The following is a 27462-nucleotide window of genomic DNA, read 5'->3' as shown; positions in this document are numbered from 1 at the left end:
GCCAGTTTGCAGAGCGAGTTTTAAGTGGACAATGACCCTGTGCACACTCATTTAGCCTGCGCCTCGGCTAACAAGGCTAAGTATTCACAGACTCTCCACTATCCTCCACTAACAAGCTAATGGAATTTCAATCAAGAGGATGCACTGAATGGCTTAACATGGGTGAGCCTCGCTCTGGCCCTCTATACACACACATATCAATATTCAATTAGATCTGTGGGTTTTTCAGCCTGGCCTTGTTAAGTAAGAAGTTGTGGAAAGGGAAAGCTTGCAAAGGCCAAAAGGCTAGCTCCAACCAGGGGTCGATAACTTAAAATAGAAGTCCGTAACGCTCTCTGTAATCAAAACCTTGGCTCACACAAAAACGTGGCATTTGGTAAAATGTAAGCCTAGTAACTCATAATGTAATGTAGAAAAATACAGTTCACACTGAGAACTAACATGGCGAACGCGCTACAGTTGAGGATTATTAAAAATAATCACCCATTTCAGGACTCATCAAGATTCATTTATTAGCATACGTCTCTTCAGGTAACAAAATTATGTGTTCATCAAATTAATGTGGTGTTATGTAAGGTGTTTTAAACACATAGTGTAGAATAGGTCAGTACAAGTTCACAGTAAAACACACTTGTGTTAGTCAGAGCTGCATTTAACACTGGTGATTACACACTGGAGCAGGTTTATCACCCACAAACACATAATGTATATCAAGGTATTAATATATAGATGCTGAGATATGTGATACGCATAAACATGGACATGTACTCAAACACAGATATACTGCTCTTCACTGGGTAATGATATAAACGGAAGGAATGTCGGCTCTGACAGTTAAGTATTGGGACTAACATTTTTAAAAAGCTGTTTGACTGTGAAGTTTAAAGGATAATCCAGTTTATTACAACATAATTGATATTTTTTTTATTTCTTTTTAAAGTCCAAATAAAGTTGTTTAATTTGCTGGCTTGTTTGTCTGTGAAGATTGTCAGTCAAAGTTAAAGGTATTAATTATAAAAGTATTTTTTTTTTACCATCACTCACTCAAGAATGAGGCCGCCTATAACGCCATTTGTCAGCCACCTACAATGTTGTTCTGACATCTCTTTACAGGCAGTTTAAAGGTGTCATTATGCTCCAATGGAAATGTACAAAAAGCATCTGAAACCACCCGTTCTCACTTCCAACTCATCAAATCTCAACGCTCGGTCAGTGCCCCTCGGCGTTTGATTCCAACCGGATCTCATGGGTAGGCGTATAAAAAGCACGACATTTTAAGGACATTCCTTGTGTCATGATAACGCATCTTAGGCTTTTTGGTGGTCATTTACACCACCGGATTAACGTCCCGAAACGACTTTTCACGTGTGATTTATCTTCTCGTCGTTACCGTGAAAAGGTTATGGTTATGTTTAGGCAACAAAACCACTTAGTTAGGTTTAGGAAAAACATTATGGTTGGGCTTGAAATAACTACGGAAACCAAGTAAAATATGTACGTAAACAGCATAACGTAAGAGGGGAAAACACGTCAGAAACATCACTAAAGTGACTTCAACACTTTGGGACATGAACACTAGTCTCCCTGTTGAAAGTCACGTGTTGTTGGATATTTTGAAAAAAAAAAAAATACATTGTTGAAAGTCGTGCTGAGCGCCACGAACAAAAAAGGGAAATTCATGTTTGTGTACACGAATCAAATAGATTACATTTTGTGAATATTTCACCAACTGTCGTGAGACTGCGTTGGGCCACTCCACCAAGACAATTCCATAGCTGTGCAGCGTTATCATAACTGATAAAAATGGCCAAAACACCTAAAATAAAATAAGACTTAAGTTAAATATCCTTTAAGCTTAACCAAACATCGATTTCAAGGCATCTCTGTTTGAATGAGGTGTGATTTTTTTTTTTTGTTGTGACCATGCACCTCACATTGATATAAAAAAAACCCCACATAATTAGCCTGGATTCATTTTCCAACTGTTGCGGCGCCTTAATTTCAGAGTTCATCGAATGTCAAATGAAAAGTCCTTGTAGCATTGCATTGTGGGAGAATGTCAATTCCATCTTATGTGCCAAACTAGTTGATGCGTTCAATTGAACATCTAAAAAAAATGGGAGAGGGACAAAAAGAGAGAGCGAGCTTTATTCCAATTGGCTATGAGAAACAAAAGCCCACTCAACCTTGTTGATAGAAATTGCACTTGAGAGCAGAGCTGGCGAGTGCTACAGTAAATACTGATTAATTTGAATTCCTAATGAATAGGTGCTGAGTCTGAGAGAAGGAAATGTATTGAAGGAATGTGGCGTGTATTCTTCGCAGAGGTACAAAAAAACAAATGGATGAATAAAGGAGGGTGAAGAGGGGAATAATTAATTAGTTTGCCAGAGTGAAGTGTGCATTCAAATTGAAGGGCACGCTGACAAGGCTTGTGCACACAAATGCTCAAGAAGGACAGGGTATGCAACAAAAGTTAAGCAGAATTCAAAGTCCAAGGTCTATGAGGTCTGTTTAAAAATGCCCCATCGGTGTCATCGCTCAAACCTTTTCCCAAATACTTTTTCAAAGATACTAGCTTGTTTAGCAGCGTAGCAGTAACACCTCCAGTGACTGGGAAAGAAGAGTAATATGTGTACAGAGAGAGGTGTGTAAAGCTGGCGGTGTCATTTGAGCTACAGTCTTGTCAGTTGTTTTCATGTCTTGGTGTTATTTAGCGGGGACATACAGCACTGACAAGCTTCTTTTGGTGGGTCTTTATCATTTGATGTAATGTCACGGGGGAAACTTGTTTTGTCTTTACGCGCCGCACTTCATCGCCTCCGTGTTTGTGTTCCGTCCCGTTCTCCATTGTTGCGACTCAGGTATACAGTTGTGTCTTTCTGCGTCGAAGAAAGACTTGACATGACATCCTTTTTTGCATTTGAACGGCCGAGACAAAGGCAAAACATGACGCGTGTGCACTGCCTGTCTCCTGGGAAAGGAAAAAAAAAAAAAAAAAAAGACGAGGGAGAAAGAGAGGGATAAGGGAGAAACGTTATGCAAATGGGTTTTATAAGTCGAGTCGGGCATGTTGTCGTGACACTGTCTATATTTAAAACAGGTCACCTTAACCCCACCCCCGCTGTCTCAATGACAGACACCGAGTGAGGCTGCGCTGACATCTGGATGTTCCACAATTGCGGCGACACACACACACACACACACACACACACGCACGCGAGGAAACACGCGCACAAAATCAAAGGCATTGCTGGATCTAATTTGCATATTCAAACACACACGATGCACATGCGACACACACACACACACACACACATACACACAGCATGACAATGGCCATGATATATGTATATATGTAAAACTGGCCAGCCCATTCTCTGCAGACCAGGACCCAATCATTCCAGCGCGCTGAGCAGAGAGACAACCAGTCAGCCACTCAGAGGTGACAGAAGAGAATACCTGACCCCGGTGCATTCACCCGTCCCTCCATCCAATCCCTCCCCCTCGCATTCCCTCACTCCTCCATATTCAACAACAGCGGCATGCATGCATGCATACAAGCCCCGATTTTATGGGGCCATCGAGTGGCCGTGAAGAATGGCTACCGCCTATTTACACCCAGCCTCCAGGCCCTCGGGCTGCCAATTTTTAATGGAGACGAGATGACCAGCGCTCCCCTCTCCATCCTTCCATCCCCTCGCCCTCAAACCTCAATAACTTCATCACTTCATTTGCCTATTTTTTTTTTTCTCCCTTTCTCCCCCCTCTCTGTCGCCTTGACCTAGATACCAATGAAGTAGAGTGACACTTCTCCCCTGGCCAGAGCGGGACCCCTCATATCTTGCAACCATTACCCCACCATATTGGCATCTTTCTCTCCCTTTATTTTCCTATCTCTCTCTCTCTCTCTCCCTCTCTCCCACTCTCCCTCTCTACTGTCCATAAAATATGCCTCGGCGTTATCTCTCCCCCCACGCAGGAGAATAATGAAAGGCAGTGGCATGACAGATTGGACATAGATGAGATTGCCGCTGTGACTATATGCACGGCTCGCCTCGGCCCCAGCTTTGCATCTGAAATGGAAAAAGGGTGGAGGGCATGTGTGTGTGTGGGTGTGGGAGGCAGGAGAGAGAGGTGGAGGGGGGTAGGAGATGTTGGGTGCAAAAGGGTGACAGTAGGCTTGAGGGGCAGTGGTGTGGGAGGAGAGGGGAGGGGTGTAGCGGGTGGTAGTGTGTGAGGAAAAAAGAAGAGGGGGGATGGATGGATCTGTGTGGCTGATGGGTTTGACGTTAAAGGGGAGGCAGATTTGTGTGTGAAATGACTTACAAACAGAGCCAAATCCAAAAGTGACCCTTTAACGATATATTAAATACTGTACTTTTCCTCACGTTATTGTGATGCGGAGTCCTCCTCGGTGTGTGTGTGTGTGTGACCGCTCTGAACTGACTGGCAGCTGCATGCAGGTCGAGATTAGGCAGATTACAGCCGGCGAGCTCGGGCGTGAGGGCTGAACATGCTGCCAAGATGGCTGCTGTGGCGCGGCGGCACGATGCCAGCAGGCAACATGTAGGCACCTGTTACTGCTACAGCCGGACATCATGCTTAGCCACGGTGCCAACAACTGCTGCTACAGCGGGGGGTTAACAGGGGCAGACGGAGGGAGAGAGAGAGGGGGATGATCTGCTCTGATGGAAATAGCCTCCTATTACACTGCTGATCTACTACTGGTGTGGAATAAATAAATATCTATACATTTATATATCATTTATTATATGTAAAAATAAAAATGTTTATATGAGTCAAAATATATTTAATTTACGGTAAAATATATTTATTTAATAAAACAGACTTTAAAGTAACCATAGCATATTCATTTTTAAAAACAAATTGAAACATTAATTTTATTATTTCATTGTATGCTAATTTGTAATGTGTCAAACTGTATTACCGTAAATTCTCAAATAGTGGTTTCTACTAACTGTAAAAGGAGTCTGGCATTTATCTTGAAACAGGCTTGTATTTGAGACAGTCCTGTTAAATTTAATGTTGCTGTTGATGCTGACTTTAAACACTTGGTAAATTCAGCATAATGTGTATTACCACAGTGTTAATTAAGTACAGTATGGTACAACAACTATATGCCATACTACTCTAGTACTACTGCTAATACTACTGAGTTTTTCTTTTTAAGAGAAATACTCTTTTCACTCAAAAAATTATTTCCAGTTGGTTCGAATTTGTCATGCGACGACATGCACAAAGGGCTTAGTCAAATTAGACTTTTAAGGTGAAGCATCGTCAGGAAGTGTTTATTGACTGAAAGAAACTACAATACAATTTTACCTGGTTAAATAAAGGTCAAATAAATAAAATAAAAATATATAGTAGGCCTTTTTTTTTGGTTTTGGTTTTATTGTCACACCATATCATGTTTTCTGAACTGTACCTGTTTTAATATGCAGTTGATGCTGTTTACTTATGAATGCAGACTTCCTCCATGTTTACCTGTTGTATTGATACATTTTAGAATAAAGTACATTTCCACAGCATTAAATCAGTACAACAACAGAATGATGTCATACTCAGCACTCAGCTGCTCTGAGTTTATCTTCTTTGACAGAAATACAGTTTTTTACTCACAAACTGTTGCATCTACTTTGCTGTTTTACATTTTTATTTTTATCTCTCACTGAAACGAAACTCCACTAATAATGTTACAACGTTTCACATTGAAAGCACTCTAGTGGCTCTATGGGCATGATTTCGACAGTCTTTGTTCACATCAACAGTCTCACGCTTGCACAGGCGTGCTACATTTCTGTGTGAGTCCAAGGTGTTTTAAATAGTGAGGTTTTAGCGCATTAGATTCATGTGTTTAGGAAGTAGTGAGCATGCAACTGGATAAATGAGACTTGGATTATACTGCACGAGTTGTGTGAGAGTTTGTAAACGGATGTTTTGATGTAGTTAACGTTATAGCCATTTACTTAAATTCATCAAGACTTTTCTCAACTTTTGAATTCGTCGTTCACCGTGGAGGCATGCGAGAAAAAGATCTTCTTCAAGAATTCAAGGTAACACGGGGCGAGCAATTGATATACTAATGATCATTTTGTGGTTAAAGTGTTCCTTTAACTCCCAACAAAAATGTAGAAGTGATTGAAATTCATTTGTGAAATAGAATAGTGTTAAAAAGAGAAACTCGGAGCGTGGTGAGAAAAGCATGACTCACTGTTATAGTGTTAATGGAATAATAAGCAATCTAAAGATGTCAAATTGTGATGGTCTGTTCTTTTTTAACTATATTATTAATGGATTAATCGAAGAATTGATAGATTAATTGAATAATCAGTAATGAAACTAATACCCTATCAAAGCCATAATTAGCATTTGCTGTGTGATTCTGCAGAAACTGTGACGGCAGATTTGGTCTAAAAAAAGTTTTTCTTTTTCCGGTTTTGAGTCAGAGAATCTTACGCCACTAAAAATACACTTGCAGGGGAGCAGAAGGACAAAATGTATCCCTTTAAAGACATGGAGCTAGAAGGAGGCGGAGGAGAGAGAGGAGGAGGAGGAGGAGGGAGGAGGTGGAGGAGAAGGAGGAGGAGGGGAGTTAAACGTGGTGTTTTTGGCACCGAGGCTTGAGCCGTGTTGCGGCTAAGCTGAAAACGAAGCTGACATGACCCAGAGTGAAGCAGGTAAACAGGCCCAACCTGCTTTGCCTGGGGTGACCATCTGGCCCTGTCTCATGGCGAACCAGCCCGCAGGACGCACGCACACACACACATCCTGTACTGTCACACACACATGCTGGTGTACCTGGTGTCCCCTCTCTTTTTTGTTTTTGTCTCTCAAAAGCTGACACGCTTTGGCTGCGAGCGACGGGAGGCATCAGGTAGGGGAACAAGCAAAACAGGTACACACACACACACACACACACAAGCATCATCCACACAGACAACATATGGTGATCGGGCACAGTGTTGTAGTCCTTAAGTGGTGCTAACTTGACCCGAGGCAAGAAAGACAGAGAGGGAACGGGGGTAGAGGGGGAGAAAGAGGCTGAGAGGAGGAGGGAGTTGGTTAAAATTGTTGCAAATTATTGATGCACCGTCACAGATACCTGCTGGCACAACACGACTCTCTATCTCTGTCTGTCACACACACACACACACACTCACACACACACTCGGTGCAGAAGCGCAAACACATTTCCGCTCCTAACTTTGGTTTATTCCTAAAAAGCCTTCACACTGTCAAGTTTTGATTTAAAACAACCTATCATCCTTACAAGTCTCCTGCTCTAATTAAAATTTATTCCGCTGCCATCAGCGACTTGTTCATTATGCAGAAACAAAGGAAGGCTCTTTGAATGAGAGCAGAAGAAAGGCTCCTCTGCTGTTATGTCTTGGCCTTTGCCAGGGACGGCGTGTATTGTGATGTTTCACACAAGATAAAATATTCATAACAATGAAGGGAGCAAAGTTCCAGGGATGGCGGGGGGTTGGGGGGGAGAAGAGAAAAAAAAGTTAATGAATATGAGTAATCAAATTCACTATCTCCTCCTTTTTTATTGAAAATCCTTTTTTTTTTTTTTTTTTTACTTAATTAGAGCCTATTACTATTCTAATTGGCTGAGTCGTACACGTCCAGTTCAGTAGCGTCATTATGGAGCTATTAAAGAAGACCCACCGAGATGGAGGAACAGAGAAAGCATAATCAACCAATCAATTAGGATCTTTGAGGAAAATGAGCTTTGCTACATTATCACGTTTGATCTTATGTCCTTGGTTTGGCTGCCGCGTGTAAATTTTCCTTTCTTTCATTTTTTTTTTTTTTTTTCTTAAGTGGATACATCAGCCAAATGTCTAAATTCTTTCATAGTCTCTGCAGTGATTAGCGGGGATGCTGTATTCCTTTATTTTGTGAATCACTGACACAGTGATTCACCGACGGTACGATTCAGTGATTGCCTTGTTTTTCTGAATATTTCGTGCCACATGAACATTTAAAAAAAAAAAAAATAGATTAAATGTCATAGAATGCCAAGAAAATCATTTACAATCATGCGTTAGAAAATTCAAATCTTTGTGGATGTACATTTGCATTCCAGACGTTAGATCACCTGCTCATTCTACAAGCCCACAAGCTCGTATACAGGCTTTATATATCAATACAATCACATCAGTTTAAACATGATTTTTTGGATATTGACGGCTGTGCAGAAGAGTTATTTAGCTCTGATTCTTAAAGTTATTTAGCTATACCCACTCATAGTTCTGTAACGTGTGCAGGGGTGCTAATTAGCAGCTTTACATATAATCCAGCCAAGAGATGGTAACAGAGGACATGACCAGAAAGAAGAGGAATGATGTAGAGGCGCCCCATTAATGCCATTGTTCAAATGTTCAAATTCACCTTTTCTTTCTCTCCTCAAACTCTACTCGCTGTCTGACAGTCTCCAGTAGTCCAACAATAAATGTTAAATCTTTCCCTCTTCCTTTGTCCACTTTAGTCGGTTATTCAAGCTGCATGTTGCATGTTTAGCTTCCAAAGTTGTCATGCAGTTTGATGCAATGCTCTTTTGTTCCTTTGTTTTGAGTTTGACACACAGCATTTCAGTCAGCAGCTCTAAAACCAGCAGCAGGAAGTGAACACATTTTTTATATTGTTAGTAGATTAATAATCAAATTGTTGGCCCTGGGGCAAAAAAAACAACAGTTGTTGATCCAATGTTTTTAACAATTTGGTTTAACAAAAATTCCGAATAATATATTAATAAACATTTGGACAAAGGGCTACTCTATAAGACAGCAGCAGAATCTGACATGTAACTAAATGTGTTTTGTGAAGTGGAGTGCTGTATTGTGCAATTCTCAATTTTTCGCTTCTTGTGCTTTCCTTTCTATTTCATGCTCCTTAGAGGAAAAATTATACTTTTTAGTCCAGCACATTTATTTGACAGCTAGTTACTTTGCAGATTAAGATTTTGTTTTTTTACAACATTTATGATCATATTTTAACATATAACACATTTGCTCCATCCTGACTAGCTGTACCATTTAAATGCTGATTACATGTTAAAACATCAGTGTTAATAAAATAATATACACTTAATAATATAACAGTGTGAGAGGAGGCATAATGAGTAGTTTTGCTTCTGTACTTTTACTAACATTTGGAGAGCAGGATTTTTAAATACTTGTAAGGCCTTTTGACAGACAGAAGAAAAACAGGAATACTGTAAGTAATAAAATGAATGATGGCTGAATTCCATTTAACTGCTTCAGTTCCAGGGTCCTGGTATTGTGCTTGCTGGCTCACTGCCACACTGTCATGTCTTACTTGAATAGAACGGAGCCATTTTTAATGTTATTAGTAATAATCTGTGCTTTTTCTACTTAGAGAAGTTTAAATACCTGCTGTGAAAAAAGGCCAAATGACAATGAATATGGGGCTTTCAAGGTCCCTGAGGGTCGGGATCTGCCCACTTTGCCCAAGCCTTGGTTTTCTCATAATTACTTCTCATGTGCAAAGCATACTTCCAAGTTCATTTGAATTGTGTGGCCTTAAACCACATCAGCTGTTACAGTTATCCTGATGTTGGATAATAGAAACAGAAAGATGATGTGGTGGATTTGAAACCACAGCATGTTCGAAAACAAGTTTTTGAGGCCTTATTGATTTAAGATTTTGAAAGAATATGATAATGATTATAAGGGCGGCAAAAGGGGAAAAAATGAGGAGGAAGATTTTTTTTTTCTTTTTTGCATTTTGAGAATAAAGACAAAGTGTTAAGAAAAAAGTTGAAATGTTATTTTGAGAATAAAAACAATTTGTTAACAATAAACTTGAAATGTTGAGAATAAAGTTGAAGTGAATAAACGTCGGACTTTTGACAATAAATCATACTGGCGTTAGCGCATATACTGAAACTTCGACATCATTCTCGAAATGCAAAATAAAAGTCTTCCTCCTCTCATTATTTTTCCTTATGCCTGGCCCTAATATTCTTCTGTAGATTATTTGATTTTCATTTTTAACCATAAAAATGGTAAGTGTAATGGTGCCACTGTTTTAAAATATCCTCATGCATATGCTTGATATTTCTGTACAGCAATGTATTTTTACTGATCTACAGACATATACACAATACCAATATATCTGCAGTAAGATACATCGACCCAGCTGGTTTATTGCTCGAGCTCTAATTGGAACACAATTATAGAGTCATATGTAATAAAAACTGACTTTTGTACTTTGCTTTATTTGAAACTCATCTCGCCTTTATATTGTCTATTATACATTCTGACAGTTCATTGAAACACTTATATAACGTTGGACTTTACAATTGTTGGATCGCAAGATGGCTCCAGGATCGGCAGGCGTGTCCACTAACTCGGTCGGAAAGTCCCCGTATCGTCTCTCATAAAGACGAAAAGGAGCCTCGACTGAGGACAGAGAGGATATTATTTGGTGAAGGTGATGAATTATTAGATGTAGGTCACCAAACTATCAGATTAGAAGGAGCCAATGTTCACTTGATATTTGCTCTCCATATAATGATAAAAACTAAGGTCAAATTTGGACTTAAGCTGCCGCGGCTCTTCATACACATTTGGAACAGATTGAAGGGGCAGATAGAATTTAAACACAGATACGGGCGAGAGAATCATAATGATTTAAGCAATAAATTCTCAGTCTGCTGAAATTACGGCAGGCCCGAGCGGCAGCGGCAGCCGCAGAATCTGTAATTATCCCTTGGATTCAATAAAAGCGAGGAAGAACAAAGAGCGAGGAAAACAGTTCGCTGGTAAGTAAAGCGGTTTTGTGAATCGCCACTACACTGGTACAGGATAACACCAAAGATAATAGCTTCTTCTTCTTCTTTTTTTTTTCTACCTGAAGAGCAACTTCACAGGGGTGCCACAGTGTTCGGAGGCAGAATCGATAACACTATCAAAGGGCAGAATCTCAACCTTAATGAAAGGAAAGAAAATACTGCAGGCTACAGGCGCTGAAAGACCACTAGAGATCTATGTGTATCAACACGCCTGAGTCTAAATATGAAATCAATTCATTACACCCTTTATTTCTTTCTCAAACGCTGTCCGGCGCTGAGATAACAAATTTACCTGCTACACCTCCTCTATTTTCCCCACTTCTTTCATTCTTCTGCTCTCTCTTTCTTCCTCGTCTCTCTCCCAATTAATGGAGAGACAAGCAGTGGACACTTTCCCGCGATGGAAGCAGCATAAATAGATTAAATTGCAGAGGAGATTATAATTTATCATTTCTTTATTAAAAAGTAATGCGGGCGAATTAACTTTGAATTAAATTCTATTTGCATGGCATTACTGGAATCATCTGTGTAAATGGCTTAAAATCCCAAATGGGACATTGTTCCCTCCAACAGTATAATTGTAGAGAAAGAACTTTTTTTTTTCTTTATCCAGGAAATGATAAGAAACCAGGAATTAATCTGAAACTATTGGAACAGTGTGAGAGGTGAGACTTTAATCACTCCACACAAAAATATCACTAATGCTGTGGAGTTCTGTCTCATAAAACCCGACTGACCACACATACACGTCTAAATCATTAGATGAGCTTTATGGCAAAATATTATAAAATCAGCAGAAAAGCGCGTTGTGGCACCGTATGACGTTATGTCAGCCAAACAATATGACGATATTAAAACAGAGAAAATAAACACTGGCACACTGGCATAGCACAGATAGTCGCCACTCATGACAACGCCCGCTGCTGTTGGTTGAAAACTTCATTTGAGTTTTAGTATTTAGTTTATGATAGAGGTGCATCCATTTTTACACAACTGATCAACCAACCTGTTCATTTCCAAACTTGTTACATACGGAAGCTTGATCAGGATCTCTTGGCGTCACTTTTTAATGCACGTACCCCTATAGCATAATTTTTCAGTATGCAAGGTAGTCTGATAGACTTCAGCACATGATTAACTTTGTGAATTCAAACAAAACTGTTACTACTTGGTTAGGTCTAGGAAAAGATAATGGTTTAGGTTAAAATAAGTATGTTTGTTACGCAACTTACGTACATCACTTAGTTAAGTACGTTATGTGAGTTAACTTACGTACATATAAGATAAAATAAGTCAACGTTCACACAAACTAGGTGAAAGTAGTTTGACACATCCATCCACCCAGCCTGTTCTCATTCCCAGGGCGTCAAACACCGAGGCTTTTTCACGGGCATTGGCGTTCGATACCCCCACATAAAGCACCCTTTAGCGTTGGTATGAAACATACCTTGCGTTCCTTTAACTACAATGTAAACCCATCTGCGGCAACAGTAAACGCTCCCAGAAAGTGCGCTGTGTGTGGTGACGTAGTTTAAAGAGCAAAACGAGACAAACCGGGTGGGCGAGAGGGGAGGTTGATGGGTCCAACAAACACAAGGCTTTCGTGTCCCGTGCGTCACGTTACAATCAGCTGTTCGTTCGTGTCCCGTGTTCACAATGTTCAGTGTCATTTTCATTCTACAAACGTAGTATTTTAAGCCCAACCATGTAGTTCTTTCCTAAACCTAACTGTAAAGGTTTTGTGTGACGTCAAGGGTAACTCGAGTGGTATTGATTCTGATAATAAAGTGATGCCAAGGGGCTGTATGTGAGGAGTTGGGATGAGAAGGTGTTGATCCATCCAGACATACCCCCTACGCAGACTTTGTTGCTCTTTATACTACGTCACCTGACTTCCCCTTGCACGTGCAAAACCGACTCTAGAGGGGTACATGGTACCAGTTTGATGCATATGCCACTGACCAAGCTGCCGTATTTGACTAGTTGAGAGTGAAAACGCATTGAATCAACACAGACACTATGCAACATACTGCGGGACACTACACACAATATTAAAAGACACCATTAAAGGACAGCTTTTCATCCTTTTTCCTTTAAGCTTTAAGGGCGGGAAGGTGATCTAAACTTTGAGATCCCCACAACAGTGTAAAATAAAGTTCTGTGGTTTTGAACAATGTTAAGAGAAACTTTAAATGAAACCAGTATTGTTAAGTTGGACATCCTCATCCCTCCTGCTACCCGTGCATATGTACACATAACGTTGTTAGCATCAAGCCAACCAGGCCTGTTTCCTGCCCAAACAAGCTGCAAGAAGAGACAGAATTGTGCAACTGTATGACCTGAAGTATTCAGATCATTTATTCAAGTAAAAACACAGTAAATATATGTAAAAAAATCCTGCATTTAAGAGTTTACTAAAGCAAACGTTTTTTCAGTAAAACACCTCAAAAGTAAAAATGCCCATTATGCAAAAAAAAAAAATTAAAAATGTCCCACCGCGAGTGTTATGATATTGGATGATGGTACTGACTACTACTTGATATACTGTAGTTTAATATATAACAATGCATATTTCTTACAAGCTCATCATATGTTTTGTATGTAAAATCATACTCTGCAAAGTAACCACAGCTGTCAAATCAATGTAGTGGTGTAAAAAGTACAATAATTCACTTTGACATGTTGTGGAATTGAAGAAAAAAGTAGCATAAAATGGAAATAATCAATTTTCAAGTGTTGTGCATGATTCTTGCCCCCAGATGTTGCATGTGCAGGCTGCAGGTTTAGAGCAGTGACACCTGACTACATACATTAAGTTCATCTAGTGGAGTTTAAATAGTTTTATACAAACAAGCGTCGTAGAATTTGGTCAAGACTCTTTAATTGAGTATAAAACAGGCGGATCACCACCACTGGACTGACCTGGCTTTCCCCCTCACATGATATTCAACGTAACAATGCTGCTCAGCTTCAATAACTGTGTTTTTTTTTTTTATGGCACAGTCTAATGAAATGGTTTAAAAGAAGGAGGGGAGCAGGAGACCAAGAAAAAAGAAAGAGACAGACATTGATGAGCATTTTGATTGGCACATGACTCATGGGACGTACCAAATGAGGGAGGACCCAGGGGACGGCAGGAGATCTGATTAGCCGGGCATGGTGAAAATGGAGTGTACCACGACTAATTCAAGACAGAGCAATGAGAGATTGAAAAATCGCCCGAGCCTCATACTGCTCATTGCAGTTTTTTATTGAAATTCAATACATCTCAGCAAATGTCTCCTTGCCTCTCTGCCTCCCTTTGTTTTTACACTGGACACTCACACACACACACACACATAAGTTAGTTCATGAAACACACATCTGCCATTTCAAATACACACACACTGAATTCACACGCTTAAACACAGGCGCACACTGAGGGCTCATTTTTCTCCGAGTGGAGTATGTTTTCAGTTCAATCATCACTCTTTGATACTGAGCCATTTTGCACATGCTCAAGGGCATGAAGATGTGGAGGAAGAGTGGGGAAACACACACACACACACACACACACACACACACACACACACATGCTCCAACATACATCCACTGATTGTGATTGGCCTGGATGGTTTGGGTGTTAAGGCGATGGTGCAATAGTCTCCAGCACAGTGTCAGAGCCGAGCCCAGCTGTGGTGACTATTGATATGGCTGGCACAGACAGGGCCACCCCGAGGCCACAGCAGGCTTCAGCTTTAGTTAAGTGCAGCCTAAACTGGCCAGAGAACAGCTAACGTATGAGGAGTGACAAGGTTCGGCACGGTCTACACGCTGGTGTGATGAGGTGCTGCAGCATTATGTGGATTTCAGTTTTGTATGTACATATTTATGTGACATTTATTCCAAAATTAAAACCATTCATTTGAAAATCTCCTACTTTCAATTGCCAGCATCATAGTGAACTGTGTTACTGTATTCTCAACTGAAGGTCCATTTACTCCCTTATTCTTGACAGTATCTCATGGCTTTCATCAGCAGATTATTTTCTCAAATTTTAGGCCACCAAGAGGTCTTTAAAATCTACATGACAACTGACCAAATTCCATCTGCTGATGAAAACAGTATGCGTTGTGATCTTATCCCAGAAGCCCTCGGCGTTATTATAGTGACGCAGCCTTTTCAGTAGTATCTTGACACAGAAGGGTCAAACATTGTAACGTGATTAGGGTTGTGAGACAAAGGCGGTTAAGTTTAGGCAACTAAACTACTTGGTTAAGTTTAGAAAAAAAGAAATTGAGAGATGGTTTGGCTTAAAATAAGTACTTCTGTTACGTAAATTACTCTACCGACATAGCGCCATGTGACAAAACATCAGTAAAAATAACTCAGCGGTGTCCTGAATAAAAGTGTTTTTTTGACACATGAACTACCCCTCCTTCTCACCCTTAGTGGACTGTTAATACTACGTCCGTTTGTCACGGTGCAGTGATTACTTGAACAGAGATTGGACCCAAATGCACAAAATTGAGGAGACGGTAGGATAACTTCAATATTTTAATCAAATGTAGCTTACAGATGACACGAGTCCAGGTAGGCAGTAGATCTGGCAGGCAGGTAACAAGCACGCACAGGCAAACAGGTAAAATAGTAACAAACTCAACACAGCAATGATGATGATCTCACAAACAACAAACAAACAAACGAACAAAGGAAGTGGACCGATATATCAACCTATTCTCATTTCCAGGACATCAAATACTGAGAATCAGGCACCTTTAGCGTCCAACAAACACAAGGCTTTCATCTGGCAGACTGCTGTTCATGTCCCATGCGTCGCGTTACAATCAGCTGTTCGTTCATGTCCTGTGTTCACAGCATTCAGTGTCATTTTCACTGTACAAAAGTCGTAGTTTTAAGCCCAACCATGTTGTTTTATTGCCTGAACTTAAGCAAGTGTTCGGTATGTGACGAGTTGGGATGAGAACGTGTTGGGTATATGTAGTGACTGACTAATGGGTAAGTGTGAACAGGTGAGCAGAGGTCTAGTGAGTGCAGGGCTAACGAGGGACAGGTGAAACTAATCAAGTAGGCGGGAAACACTCAAGGGCAGGAAGTGAAACGAAAGGAGAGGAATCTTTCAAAATAAAACAGGAAACTATGAACAGACAACAAGAAACAAAGAAAACATGTACTTAGGTCAGTGCAGATCATGACACCGTTGCTCTGAGCGTCTAATAACGATGTAAATAGGTTTACATTGGAGTTACAATGTAAAACAATGAAAGCCCGGTGCGTCTCATACAGACATATATACAGATGTATTTGACGCCCTGGAAGTGAGACTAGGCTGCAGTATGTGTCTACTAATCGTTAGCATGCTAATCAGGTTTTAGTGCCAGGAATTACTTTTATTTTCCATGTGGAGCTTGTTTCTTTATGCCGAGGATGTGTTGTCAAACTTAGTAAATGTGTTTCTTAATTTTATTTTTAATCTTAGAGTAGTTTTTCTTTTTGTTTCACACTCACTGTGATTACAGTCATCAGTTTCAGCCACACTACGTCTCATAAAAGGTGCTGACAGCACTTCAGGAACAGACTGACACTTTTATTCATTTTAAGCTTTATTTTACTACTTTATGCAGATTTTCACATTTCACAAGTAGTTCTGAAAACATTTGTAAGGAAAGCACGTGAAGTTTTTTTTTTTTTTTCATTTATTTACACCTCAAAAACTTTGTACTAAAAAGTACTGCATGTTCAGATCTGACACGTTGAAGCATCTTTTTGAAACCATCATATGTCTCACACTGAATATATCTTTTTGGACAAAAACACTCCAGTAAACATATCCTGCTGCACATGTATACTATATTTACAAACTATATTAATTTACTTACCAATGTGATTGTAAATAACAGAATAAATACATGGTATAGAGTGTTAACTGGAGGTTTCTAGGCCTAAGACGCATACCAAAAATACTGAAAATTAAACTTTCTTTTTGGTCATATCTTCTGTCACAGATCCTGTCCTGATTTCGTGAAAATCTTCCAGGACTGACAACTTCCCCGGCTGACTGGAACTTTCCACAAAGACAACTCACGTATTCATGTTGTCTGAGTCTGTGCGACAATGTAGTTCATGTGCGCTCACACAGACACAGACTCATTCACACCTCTCTCTTAATATCCCCTTAAGGCCTCCTTCACACCAAAAGCGAAATCTTTTTTTAATCTCTTTCCATATATAAAGTTGTGTTCTTTTTTTATTAACTCTATATCTGTGTAACTGTCTCCCCCTTTTTTTGCATCCCTCGCCTTTTTGCGCCCGCTCCCTCACACACTTCTTCTCTCCATCTGTTCTTGAATACTAACACTTACTGTATACGCTATATATACCCACACAAGCACACACAGGCATATGGTCGAGTGAATGCAAAATCACACTCTCTCTCTCTCTCACACACACACACACCTTCCCCTAGTGTCTTGTCCTCCCTCTCTTCTTGCCTTTCCCTTTCATTCCTTCTCTCTCTCTGCATTTGCTTGGAGAATGTTTGAACTCTTCGGTTCGCTAAGATGTTGCTGAAACAGAATATGAATTAGTCCCTCTCTCTCTCACCCCCTCCCCATCTGTCCCAACGCTGCCGCCGCTGCTGCTTATGCCTAAGACGCTCTGCCCCCCCACCACCAACAACCGCCAACCCCTCCCCATGCATAAATAATAAAACAATACAAAAGGAGGAGAGGCCCGCTGTCGAGGCACACATGAAAGAAGAGCTGAACTCCGAGCCGGAATGACAGGATTCAAAACTTCCTCAGAGAGAGCGAGCGGGGTGTGGTGGGGAGCTGGTGGGGGAGTCGGGGGGATGGAGGGGACAACGAGATGGAGAACATGTTTGTGTATGTAGAGTGTGTGTGTGTGTTTGCATCCATACACTGTGTGCTATGCTGTTTGTTCACTCCACACTGCCCCTCCATGGAAATCTCTATATCTTTGGTTTGATTGTATTTTCCTTCATCTGCATTACTTTCAAAGAGCAGTTCACCGGCAAAGTGTCTTTTTTTTTTGTCAGAAGCCTTCCTGCACTCATTATTATTATATGTTATATTATACATTAATATTCTAACGTATGTTAAATACTAGGGTTGTCAATTGTCAATATTTAATTGTAATTAATCGCAAATTCAAAATGTATCTTAAAGGGAGATTTGTCAAGTATTTAATACTCTTATCAACATGAGAGTGGGAAAATATGCTTGATTTATGCAATATATGTATATATTTACTATTGGAAATCAATTAACAACACAAAACAATGACAAATATTGTCCAGAAACCCTCACAGGTACTGCATTTAGCATAAAAAATATGCTCAAATCATAACATGGCAAACTGCAGCCCAACAGGCAACAACAGCTGTCAGTGTGTCAGTGTGCTGACTTGACTATGACTTGCCCCAAACTGCATGTGATTATCATACATGTCTGTAAAGGGGAGACTCGTGGGCACCCATAGAACCCATTTACATTCACATGTAGCATTATTTAACCTCCTTTGCGACAAGCTAGTATGACAGGGTTGGTACCAATGCATTCCTTAGGTTTTTTGTAGTTTCATATGACGTCAGTATCTTCACTCTCTAGCTTTAAATCTGAGCCGGCTTCAACCTCCGAAAGATTGATTGCCTTAATGCCTTTAAGAAATTAGTGGCGTTAAAACGAATTTGTGTTAACGCGTTAACTTTGACAGCCCTAATAATTACAAATCATTGTACTTCACAATGGTCTTAAACTCTATAAGAAATATGACACACGCAGAGCATTATGAAATATAATGTAAAGCTGCAGACAGACTGTGCTGTAATATAAAGCAATACTCACTGAGGTGTTCATAAGGGGCCTTATAACAAAAAGTTGTATTCCTACAGTTATCTGTGAGTTATTACACATACTTCAGAATGCCTGAAGAACACACACACACACACACACACACACACACATAGCCACTAATGTTACTATCAGAAGAATTGGACTTCTACATTGATTTTATGGACATAACATTCACATACATCCAATTTTGTGCTGACTTGCTCTTTATCATCTTCGCCTCTCTTTTACCCTCCTACCTTCTATCTCTCTCTCTCTCTCTCTCTCTCTCTCTCTCTCTCTTTTATGAAGTCTGCATATGTAATAAGAGGGATTTTGTTGTCCCCAGACACCAATTTACATAAAGTGCATGCCATCATCGGTTCAAGAGAGGCAAATTATTTCCCTGGCAACATCACGCTTTCTCCTTCTTTTATTATTTATTAATTTTTAACACGGTGCAAGCTGGGGCTTGTTAGGACCATTTAGCCAGATATGCTAAATATTGCTCTCCTTAAAGCGCCGTCATCAATGAACAGCGACGGGGGTGGGCTGCTAACCAGTAGAAATTATTGAATTAAGGACTCGGCCAATCGTTTAGCAATTCCCCCACAGCCCAGGCTGCAGCCGGCCCACATTCATGAGTGTGTGTCTGTCTGCTTTCAATGTGTGTGTGTGTGTATTTATAGCATCAGGAGAACATTGACTGGATATACACTATATTGTCAAAAGTATGTGGACACCTTAAAATCACAACCTCCTCATTAGAACACCATCGGCATTGATCTGCTGTTACAACAGCCTTCACTCTTCAATCACTGGTTTCAGGCTTTCCATCAGATGTTAGAACCTGGCGGCAGCATCAGTGAGGTCCAACACTGATGTTGGGTGATGAGGTCTGGCTCACAGTCGGGGTTCAAGTTCATCCCAAAGGTGTCAAGGTGTCAGTCTAGTTCTTCCAACACCAAACTGGGAAGAGCATTTCTTTGGCCTTGTGGAATTGTCATGCTGACACAAATTTGGAGAAACACTACTGTCTAAAACATCCTAGTATGCTCTAGTAGATGTCCTAATGGCTCCTCTTGGTTGTCTTAGTATCTGAGATTTGACTTGAGCCAGGTCTAAATTATACTCTGGGTAGCGACCCATTCCCACAGAGATCAGGTTTCTGTGTAATGTCTAATACCCGATTGGATCCAAATACATTTTTTATAGTCAAGTTTCCACCTAAATTTATTTAAATGTATTTAAAAAAGCATAAGAAGTAGTTTAAGAAGTGGACGTAGTCACCGTGACGTCACCTATTGTTTTTTGCCGTTGCGAAGCCTCGAGTTCAGCATTGGTGACAATGTGACACAAGAGGGTGGAGCTAAGTACAACCGAAGGCCGAATGAGACATTTTTCGGTGACAAAAATGTAACAATTTACTTTCATGAACTGAAAATCGTGTTTTCGTCATACAACTTGTAAGATGAAAACACGGACACCTCCCAGCCCGGACAACGCCGTGGTAGTGACCAATCAAGGTACGCCCTAAAGCATCCCCTGCTTTATGGTCTATTTGACTCTAAATGGGACCATCATTTACTAAATGAACATCATGCTGTATTGAAGAAGATCTGAAACTAGCGATTGAGACCATAAACTCATGTTTACAAAGTTTTACTGAGGTAATAAATCAAGTGAGAAGTAGGGGTCAATTATACACTTAACTAACAACGTGTACGCAAGTTACGTAACAGACATAATTATTTAAACCCAAACCACAATGTTTTCCTGAGCCTAACCAAGTAGTTTTGTTTCCTAAACCTAACCCAGTAAACCTAAAAACTAGTAAACCTACATTGGAATTTTCTTTTGAAAGGACACTGTATGCATGTAATGAGCAGATACTGTATGTTTCCTGGCGACACGGAAGTTTATTTTGAAATATAATGAGTTGAAACTGACACCCTGTCCGTGACACATCCAAAACTGACGCTAAAGGGATAGCCTACTTAGAGAGTCTGTAGTGCCAATGACCATGCATCGGTATTTGACGAGTTGGCAGTGAGAATGTGTTGTTTGGGTTGATTTTCCATGGATCTCTTTTGGACCTCCTCCAAAATGTTGCACCAGTAAGGATCTCAAGTTTGTAGCATTAACATTTCCCTTCATTAGAACTAAGAAGCCTCGCCCAAACCATTAAAACCCCAGACCAAAAGTACACAAACGTATGTGGAAAGGGGTCTCCACTCCACTTTTGGCCATATAGTGTATATAATGCCAGTAGTGTGGCAGATCTGGGCCTTTAAACTTCTTCCATTCTTGCACTTTAATTACAGTTTAATTAGATTTTGGTTGTAAAATCATCGAATACTGAGATATAGTACAACCGATGCAATAATCAACCTGAGAATAAGACAGGCAGATGTAATGAACCTATTCCCTAAGTGTGAAAAAAATCCCTCCCTCTTGTCAGTGAACATCTATCAGTATTCTACTGTTTCATTAAGAGCAATGATGAAGGTGCAAATGCCATTCCAGCCAAACCTCTTTTACCACCTCTATTGGACAGGCAGCTTAACGTGACGTTATTTAGAATTAATGTAATTCACTGAGAGAGATCCGAGCTCCATTGTACCTTAGATGTGTCTTCTTTTGTCTGGGGCCCTGAACAATGCTCTGTCATTTTAGCAGAAGCTAATATGATTAAAGCACTCTGACAATAGACGGTGTAATTCATTTCATCATTAGGGACCGCGGACCGGGCCAGGAGAGACGAGAGGGTAGATGATCGAGGCTGCATGCTAATTCAGCCCAGCGGAGAGAAGACGGACAGCCAATCACTTAAGAGTTGAAACTTCAGAACAAGAAACCAAATTTCTTAAAAAAGATCCACCACACCGTGTTAAGCGCGGGGTGGAAAATCATCAATCATGTGAACAGAGGGGGATTTATGAAGTGTAATAATAGCAATAATCCGCGGTGCACTCCTGGTGAGGGATGGTGAAGGTGTACGTTTCAACAGGGGGACGTCGCCAAAACACGGAGGCGAACTGCGCTCCTGGCTTTGAAATAGTCCTCCATTTACTGGCGATTGTGCTCTATTACTGTTCTTAGTCACAAGAGATTGGACACTTAGCCTCTCCTGAAGGTCTGTTTCTCATAAGTGTCTGCGCGGAGCTAGACGGTGCCATCTGACAAGTCTTTCATCTTCAGGGAGTGCCTGGCACTCTCTCTAAGCTCCCAGTCACTGGAGGAATACCACTTCACATGTTTGCCTATAAAGTTACATGCCCATTAGGCCACCGCAGAAGAAGTGTGCAATATTTACCGTCTGGACGATTAGGAATAAGCCTCAAATAATATCAAATTCTGCTACCAGCACCAGGAAACTGGGTGCTAGCATGAGAACAAAAACACCCTCCAGTATGCTGCTTGACAGTGGAGGCCAAATTATGACAGAAATGCAGCATAGGTGGAAACTTGCATCATTAGTTGCCAATTTAACTTTGAGTGCACTTTTCTTAGTTTTAAAGACTTTGAATTCCCAGGACAGCCGTCAGTGTCAGATAACATCAGTTAGAGGAATTCATGTGGAGTGTGTTTCATTTAAAGTAAAACTGTCATACTTGTAATTATACAGTATATAGTAGAAGTGGTTTGGCTGCGTTCGCTGTCTGAGAATCAAATCAATCAAACTTTATTTATATAGCACCTTTCGAACAATTCACTTCAAAGTACAAGCGTTTGACAAATAGATTGACAAATGTCATACTGATCAACAGTTACTCAAAGTAGTAAAATATTGATGAAATAAAATGAGTAAAATAGAATATAACATAGTATAAAACCACTAAAATTGTAAAACACTAAATAAAAGCCACACTAAATAGATGGGTTTTTAGTTTAACCTTAAAAATATCAATATTTTAAACCCATCTCAGATCCTCTGAAGGGATGTTCAAGCGGTTGAAAGCAGCATCGCCAATTTTTTTTGTTCTGCTTTATGGAACAACTAAAAGAGAAGAACCAGAGGGGGGTTCATAAACCAAAAGCATTTCTGAGAGGTAGTCTGGTGCATGGCCGTGTAGTGCCAGGACTTCAAGTGGAAACATATAAGTGCCAGTACTCCTCTTATTCACATGTTGGCGTGTGTATCGACTGGTATCATCAATCTCTTGCAACTTATTCCTATTTATTCATTTTCTCTTTAAGCATGTTATACTGAGTCAGTCATAATCAGCTGTGGATTTATTGCTATTATTATACTTGGGCTATGCATCTTCTATAGTAGGCCAATTACACTCCACTGGAACAATATAGGCTTACGGTGTGTTTGTATATTTACCCATTGTGTTAATAGTTAAAGTGCTTTCCTATGCATTTTGTAGGAGATATTAGGTTTGGGGGTCCTCTCTCAAGAAAATTTGAAGGTTTTTGACTTAAAACTATGCAATTTTACACCATTTTGGACCATTATTATTACTAGTTTAATGATTATTTTATTGTTTACACATATCACAGCCTTCATCTGAACATTTAATTCTTCTGGAAATGTTTACCCTAAAAGAGCAGATTCAGAAAACTTTTAATATAATGTTTCATTAATTATATTTGTTCACAAATAAATAAAGTTATGACGAACAGTTCACTAATTCTTTTACAAAAAGGGCATGGACATTGTATTAAAATAAATTAAAGCACCCTTGTTCTCACCCCCTACCCTGCGTTGGCTCGTACAGATGCTCCCTACATAGTTTTTATGTTCATAAGGCTTATGAGGCGCGCATTTTGAATCGCATATATGAATCTCCCAGAGAACCTGACATGTAGAGGGCAGAGAAGAGTACTGGCAGCTTGTGAGAAGTGCTGGTGTGCAAAGAAAAGTCACGGTACGCCAAAGAGTGAAACATAGAAGTGTCGGTGAGTAGCGGCCCACTTTGAGAACTGTGTAGTGCCTTATAAACTATTACAAGAATTTTAAAATCAATACAAAAACTAACAGGTAGCCAGTGTAAAGACTTAAAAATGGACGTAACGTATGCTCTCCTTTTGGTGTTGGTCAGCACTTGAGCAGCAACATTTTGGATAAATTGTAGTTGATTTATTGTATTCCTCGGTAGACCAGAAAGAAGAGCGTTACAATAATCTAGCCTGCTAGTTATAAAAGTGTGAGTCAGTCTCTCTGTGTTGCTCAGAGAGAGAAATGGCCTCACTTTGGTGCGGCTGGTTCAAAACGAAGATTAGTAAAGGTCATTTCTTTTTGTTTGTTTTCGTCTCTGTAAAACAAGCCAGAAATCATCAATGTCAGATGTGAGCAGAAGCATCCTTTTCACTCTCGCTGTTACGATGGAATATTCAACAGCAGATACACACTCGGTGAGCTTGCCAAACACCCGAGCTATAGAAAGGACAAAAGTTTTTCCTCTGTGTTGGTGTCTGAAAAAAAAAACTTCCAGCCAAATCCCTGCTCCTCACACAACAGAACCTCTGAGCCTGCACACCTCTCTGGAGAGCACGCACGGTATACAGTGACACAAAACATGCACGACTTCACATGCAAAAAGGATGGTGATGGTGAGGGTTGTAGTGGCAGCGGCGGCGGTGGCGGCGGCGGTGGTGGTGGGGGAGGAGGGACAAAAAGCTCCAAAAAAAGTTTCCCCGAGATGGCGAGCGAGCCAAAAGACAAAAATGGATGTTCTGCAAGGCGGGGTCATTAATAACACAGTGACTAGTGAATGTCGCAGGGAACAATGGCATTGTGTAGAGAAGAGATGACGAATCCTCCTCTCTTTTCTCTCTCAGACGGCTCTATCTATTAATTAGTTTTATGTCTTCATTCATTATTTCATACCGTTCCAACGCCCAGAGTGATTTTTAATCGCCCGTGGCAATACGGTTCACCACGCCAGGTTCAATACAGTGTTTCAATGCAATAAGTTTGTCTCGTATGGTCACTGGTTTGTATGTGGACACCAGTAGTTGAAAAGACTTTGATACATTTATTCAAATAGTGTACTTGTGTTCAGTATGGAGGTGCTTTGGCGGAGTGTTTCCTATACGTTTCAGAGTAAAATGCTGTACTTTTCACTCCACTTTATCCATCTGATAGCTACTACTTATTTTTCAGATTATATAACGTAAAAAATTTGATCAGTTTATTAAATGTGACACAGTTCCCCCCTTTACACCTTACATTAAAACATGTTTCCCATCCAGATTGTATCTAGATATGATTAATGTGTCTCCAGTGTTCACATTCAGATCTGATTGAGGTCCGATCGCTCAAACAAACGAACGCCACTTCCTCCTCTCGTTTGCATCGCAGTCAGGACCAGTTGTAGCCGTACTCCTAAGCCATTGCTTCATAAATGGCTTGTTTGTTTTTGTGATATGAATTGCCAAGATTTCGCTTGTATTCACTTTCTTCGGACCAAATTGAAACCAGACATTCAACTCCATTGACGAGTGTCTTGAATATAATACAACAACAACAAAAACATTATCGGTATCTGTCACTACAGTCGCTTGGGTTAATTCTGACATTGACACCAACATGACATCAAGCAGAACAAGAGACTTGTGGACTGACTTTAATTAATCTGATGACTTATTAGAATGACATTTGACTTATTTACTTCACTTAGAAGATTTGTATGTGTCCCTGGATGTGAAGATTGTTGATAAATCCATCTGTCTAATATTATAAATTGTTGTAATAGTATTTACGTAATTTGCGCTCTAAAAATTACAAATCACGTCTTCACATGAATCATTTTTGTACTTATTGTACTGTATGTGTAACATGCACAACATCACTGGAGGTGAATAAAATTGAAAAATGACACTTGAAAAACTCAGAACCCAGAAGTGTCCCTTATTCTGGATAATAAACAGACCTCACTCCAAACAGGGACTATTTCTTTAGCGGTGGCCTAGTGGTTAAGACGCAGATACCACCAGGGTCAAGTGACAAAACATGTTTTTGCAATAGAGATGAAATGACCTTTTAACCACTTGAGGGGACACACTGAACAAGACTTTTCTCACTGAAGGCCGGTACGCATTGATCGGTCAGTATCTATTTTTTTCCAAGCTGTATTTAAAACACCGACTCTATTTTTACTGCATATTTCTTTTATGTATTTCTGTTCCACCTTTTAAATTCTGTGATGTGGTTTCCAACGAGCGTGAAAGGAAAGCACCCTTAAGAGAGCGTTTTTGTGATTAACAGATGAAGGTGCTTGCCCGTCTGGCCCAGTGCATCAGCCTGTCTGGGCGAACTGGACATAGTGGACTTGTGAGCCTCGTGTGTGTGCAGCCAGGAGAGTCTGCATTACATCCAGTCTGCAGCAGAAAAGACACCTCAGCAGAATGTATGAACCGGAGACGAAGGCCTGGCCTGGCATCCAGGCTCTGTGGTCGACTCTCCTCCTCCTCCTCCTCCCCTCTCTCCTCTCTCCATCCTTAACCCTCCACCCACTCCTTCCATCCCTCCCCCCTCTCTCCCCTGCCCTCCCCTCCCCTCCATCCCCCCAACCCCAATTGGCTGTGGAAGATGGCTTCAGTGAGTCATCTTGGGACCAAGATCAAAGGCAAATTACAGCCGACGTCTATGCAAAATGTAATATGGAAACCCCCCAGCTATGTCCTCACTATTGATTTTTCTCTCTCTTCTTCCATCGCCTCTCTCTCACTCTGTCCCTTTCTCCTCATTTCTCCGCTTCATTTTTATCCAAGCACAATACTACGCAGTGTGAAATTTGAAGAAAAAAAAAAGGCCCCCGAACTCTCTTCCAGATGAATCGAAAAAAAAAAGAAAGGGGGGTATGATTTGGCTGTCCCTAGTTATGCCTGTTTGCATTTAGAGTCAATTTTGTGATGTAAGTAGTCCTGTTACTTGTGTGGAGCGCCACTTTAGGCGAGGGTTTGATGTCAAAGAGGGAGGGGTTGTAATATGTTACGCCCAGGCCTTTCTCAAATTAAATAAAGTCGACAGGCAGCGTTCCTCACACGCAATAGAGCCATGTTTGTGAAATATCGGGTTTGGGGTTAAGATGTAAGTGCAAGGCTAAATGGAGTTCTTCGTCAGATTACTCGCTCTCTGAAGTCACTCGGGCCCTGCAGGAAATTGAAATGAATTGTGAAGCCATTCTCTATATAAAAGGAGACTGTGACTTTTTTTTTGAATATGTGGAATAGTGCTGGAGTCATGTATTTTCAACACGTCAGCTCATTCACTGACAAAGCAGCTATTACACAGACACACACTCACGGGGTAATTGAACTTAAATTCAGCTTTGTGGATTTGAAAACAAAGACGAGAGGATTTTCGTCACATTGTATACATTGCATCAGAAGTGGCGAGTTCTGTAAGTCTGTACAATGAAGTCGGGGTTCTTTAACTAAAAAAGAAAAAAAAAAAAACATAAAACAATGTCAAGGCTTCATGCAGTGATATACATTTATATCAGCTGAATAATATATGATATAATATATAGCAAAGTGTATTTCTGTATTATCAATGCACTAGCTCCACTTCAAATTACTTTTATTTTCAGTACTGGAGACCTGACCTGATACTCAGTGTTGCATTTACATCTTTACTAAGTGCTTATTAACTGCCACGTTGTTAAGAGAATGTTATAATGGCTTATTACACGGCTTTGTTGAATATACTCAAGTCTGATAGGTCAATCATTGAGTTCTACGGTCTCTTATTCCTTTATAGCAGACCGTTGCTATGTATAACAGACCGTTGCTATGGGCGCAGTTCAGATG

The 27462-nt window shown here is 40.3% G+C and overlaps 1 long non-coding RNA gene across 1 annotated transcript; it reads left to right on the top strand.

Annotated features, from left to right (window-relative positions):
* Positions 1–325: 325 nt before the first annotated feature.
* On the top strand, positions 326–25258 carry LOC119495161. The gene is made up of 3 exons (XR_005208372.1): positions 326–337; positions 4308–4315; positions 23781–25258. It is a non-coding gene; the product is annotated as an uncharacterized LOC119495161 (long non-coding RNA).
* Positions 25259–27462: the final 2204 nt, after the last annotated feature.

This window comes from Sebastes umbrosus, chromosome 10 (genome assembly GCF_015220745.1).
Source record: "Sebastes umbrosus isolate fSebUmb1 chromosome 10, fSebUmb1.pri, whole genome shotgun sequence".
Classification (NCBI taxonomy): Eukaryota; Metazoa; Chordata; class Actinopteri; order Perciformes; family Sebastidae; genus Sebastes; species Sebastes umbrosus.
The sequence above is the reverse complement of the archived record's forward strand: the minus strand, read 5'-3'. Positions and strand labels throughout refer to the sequence as shown.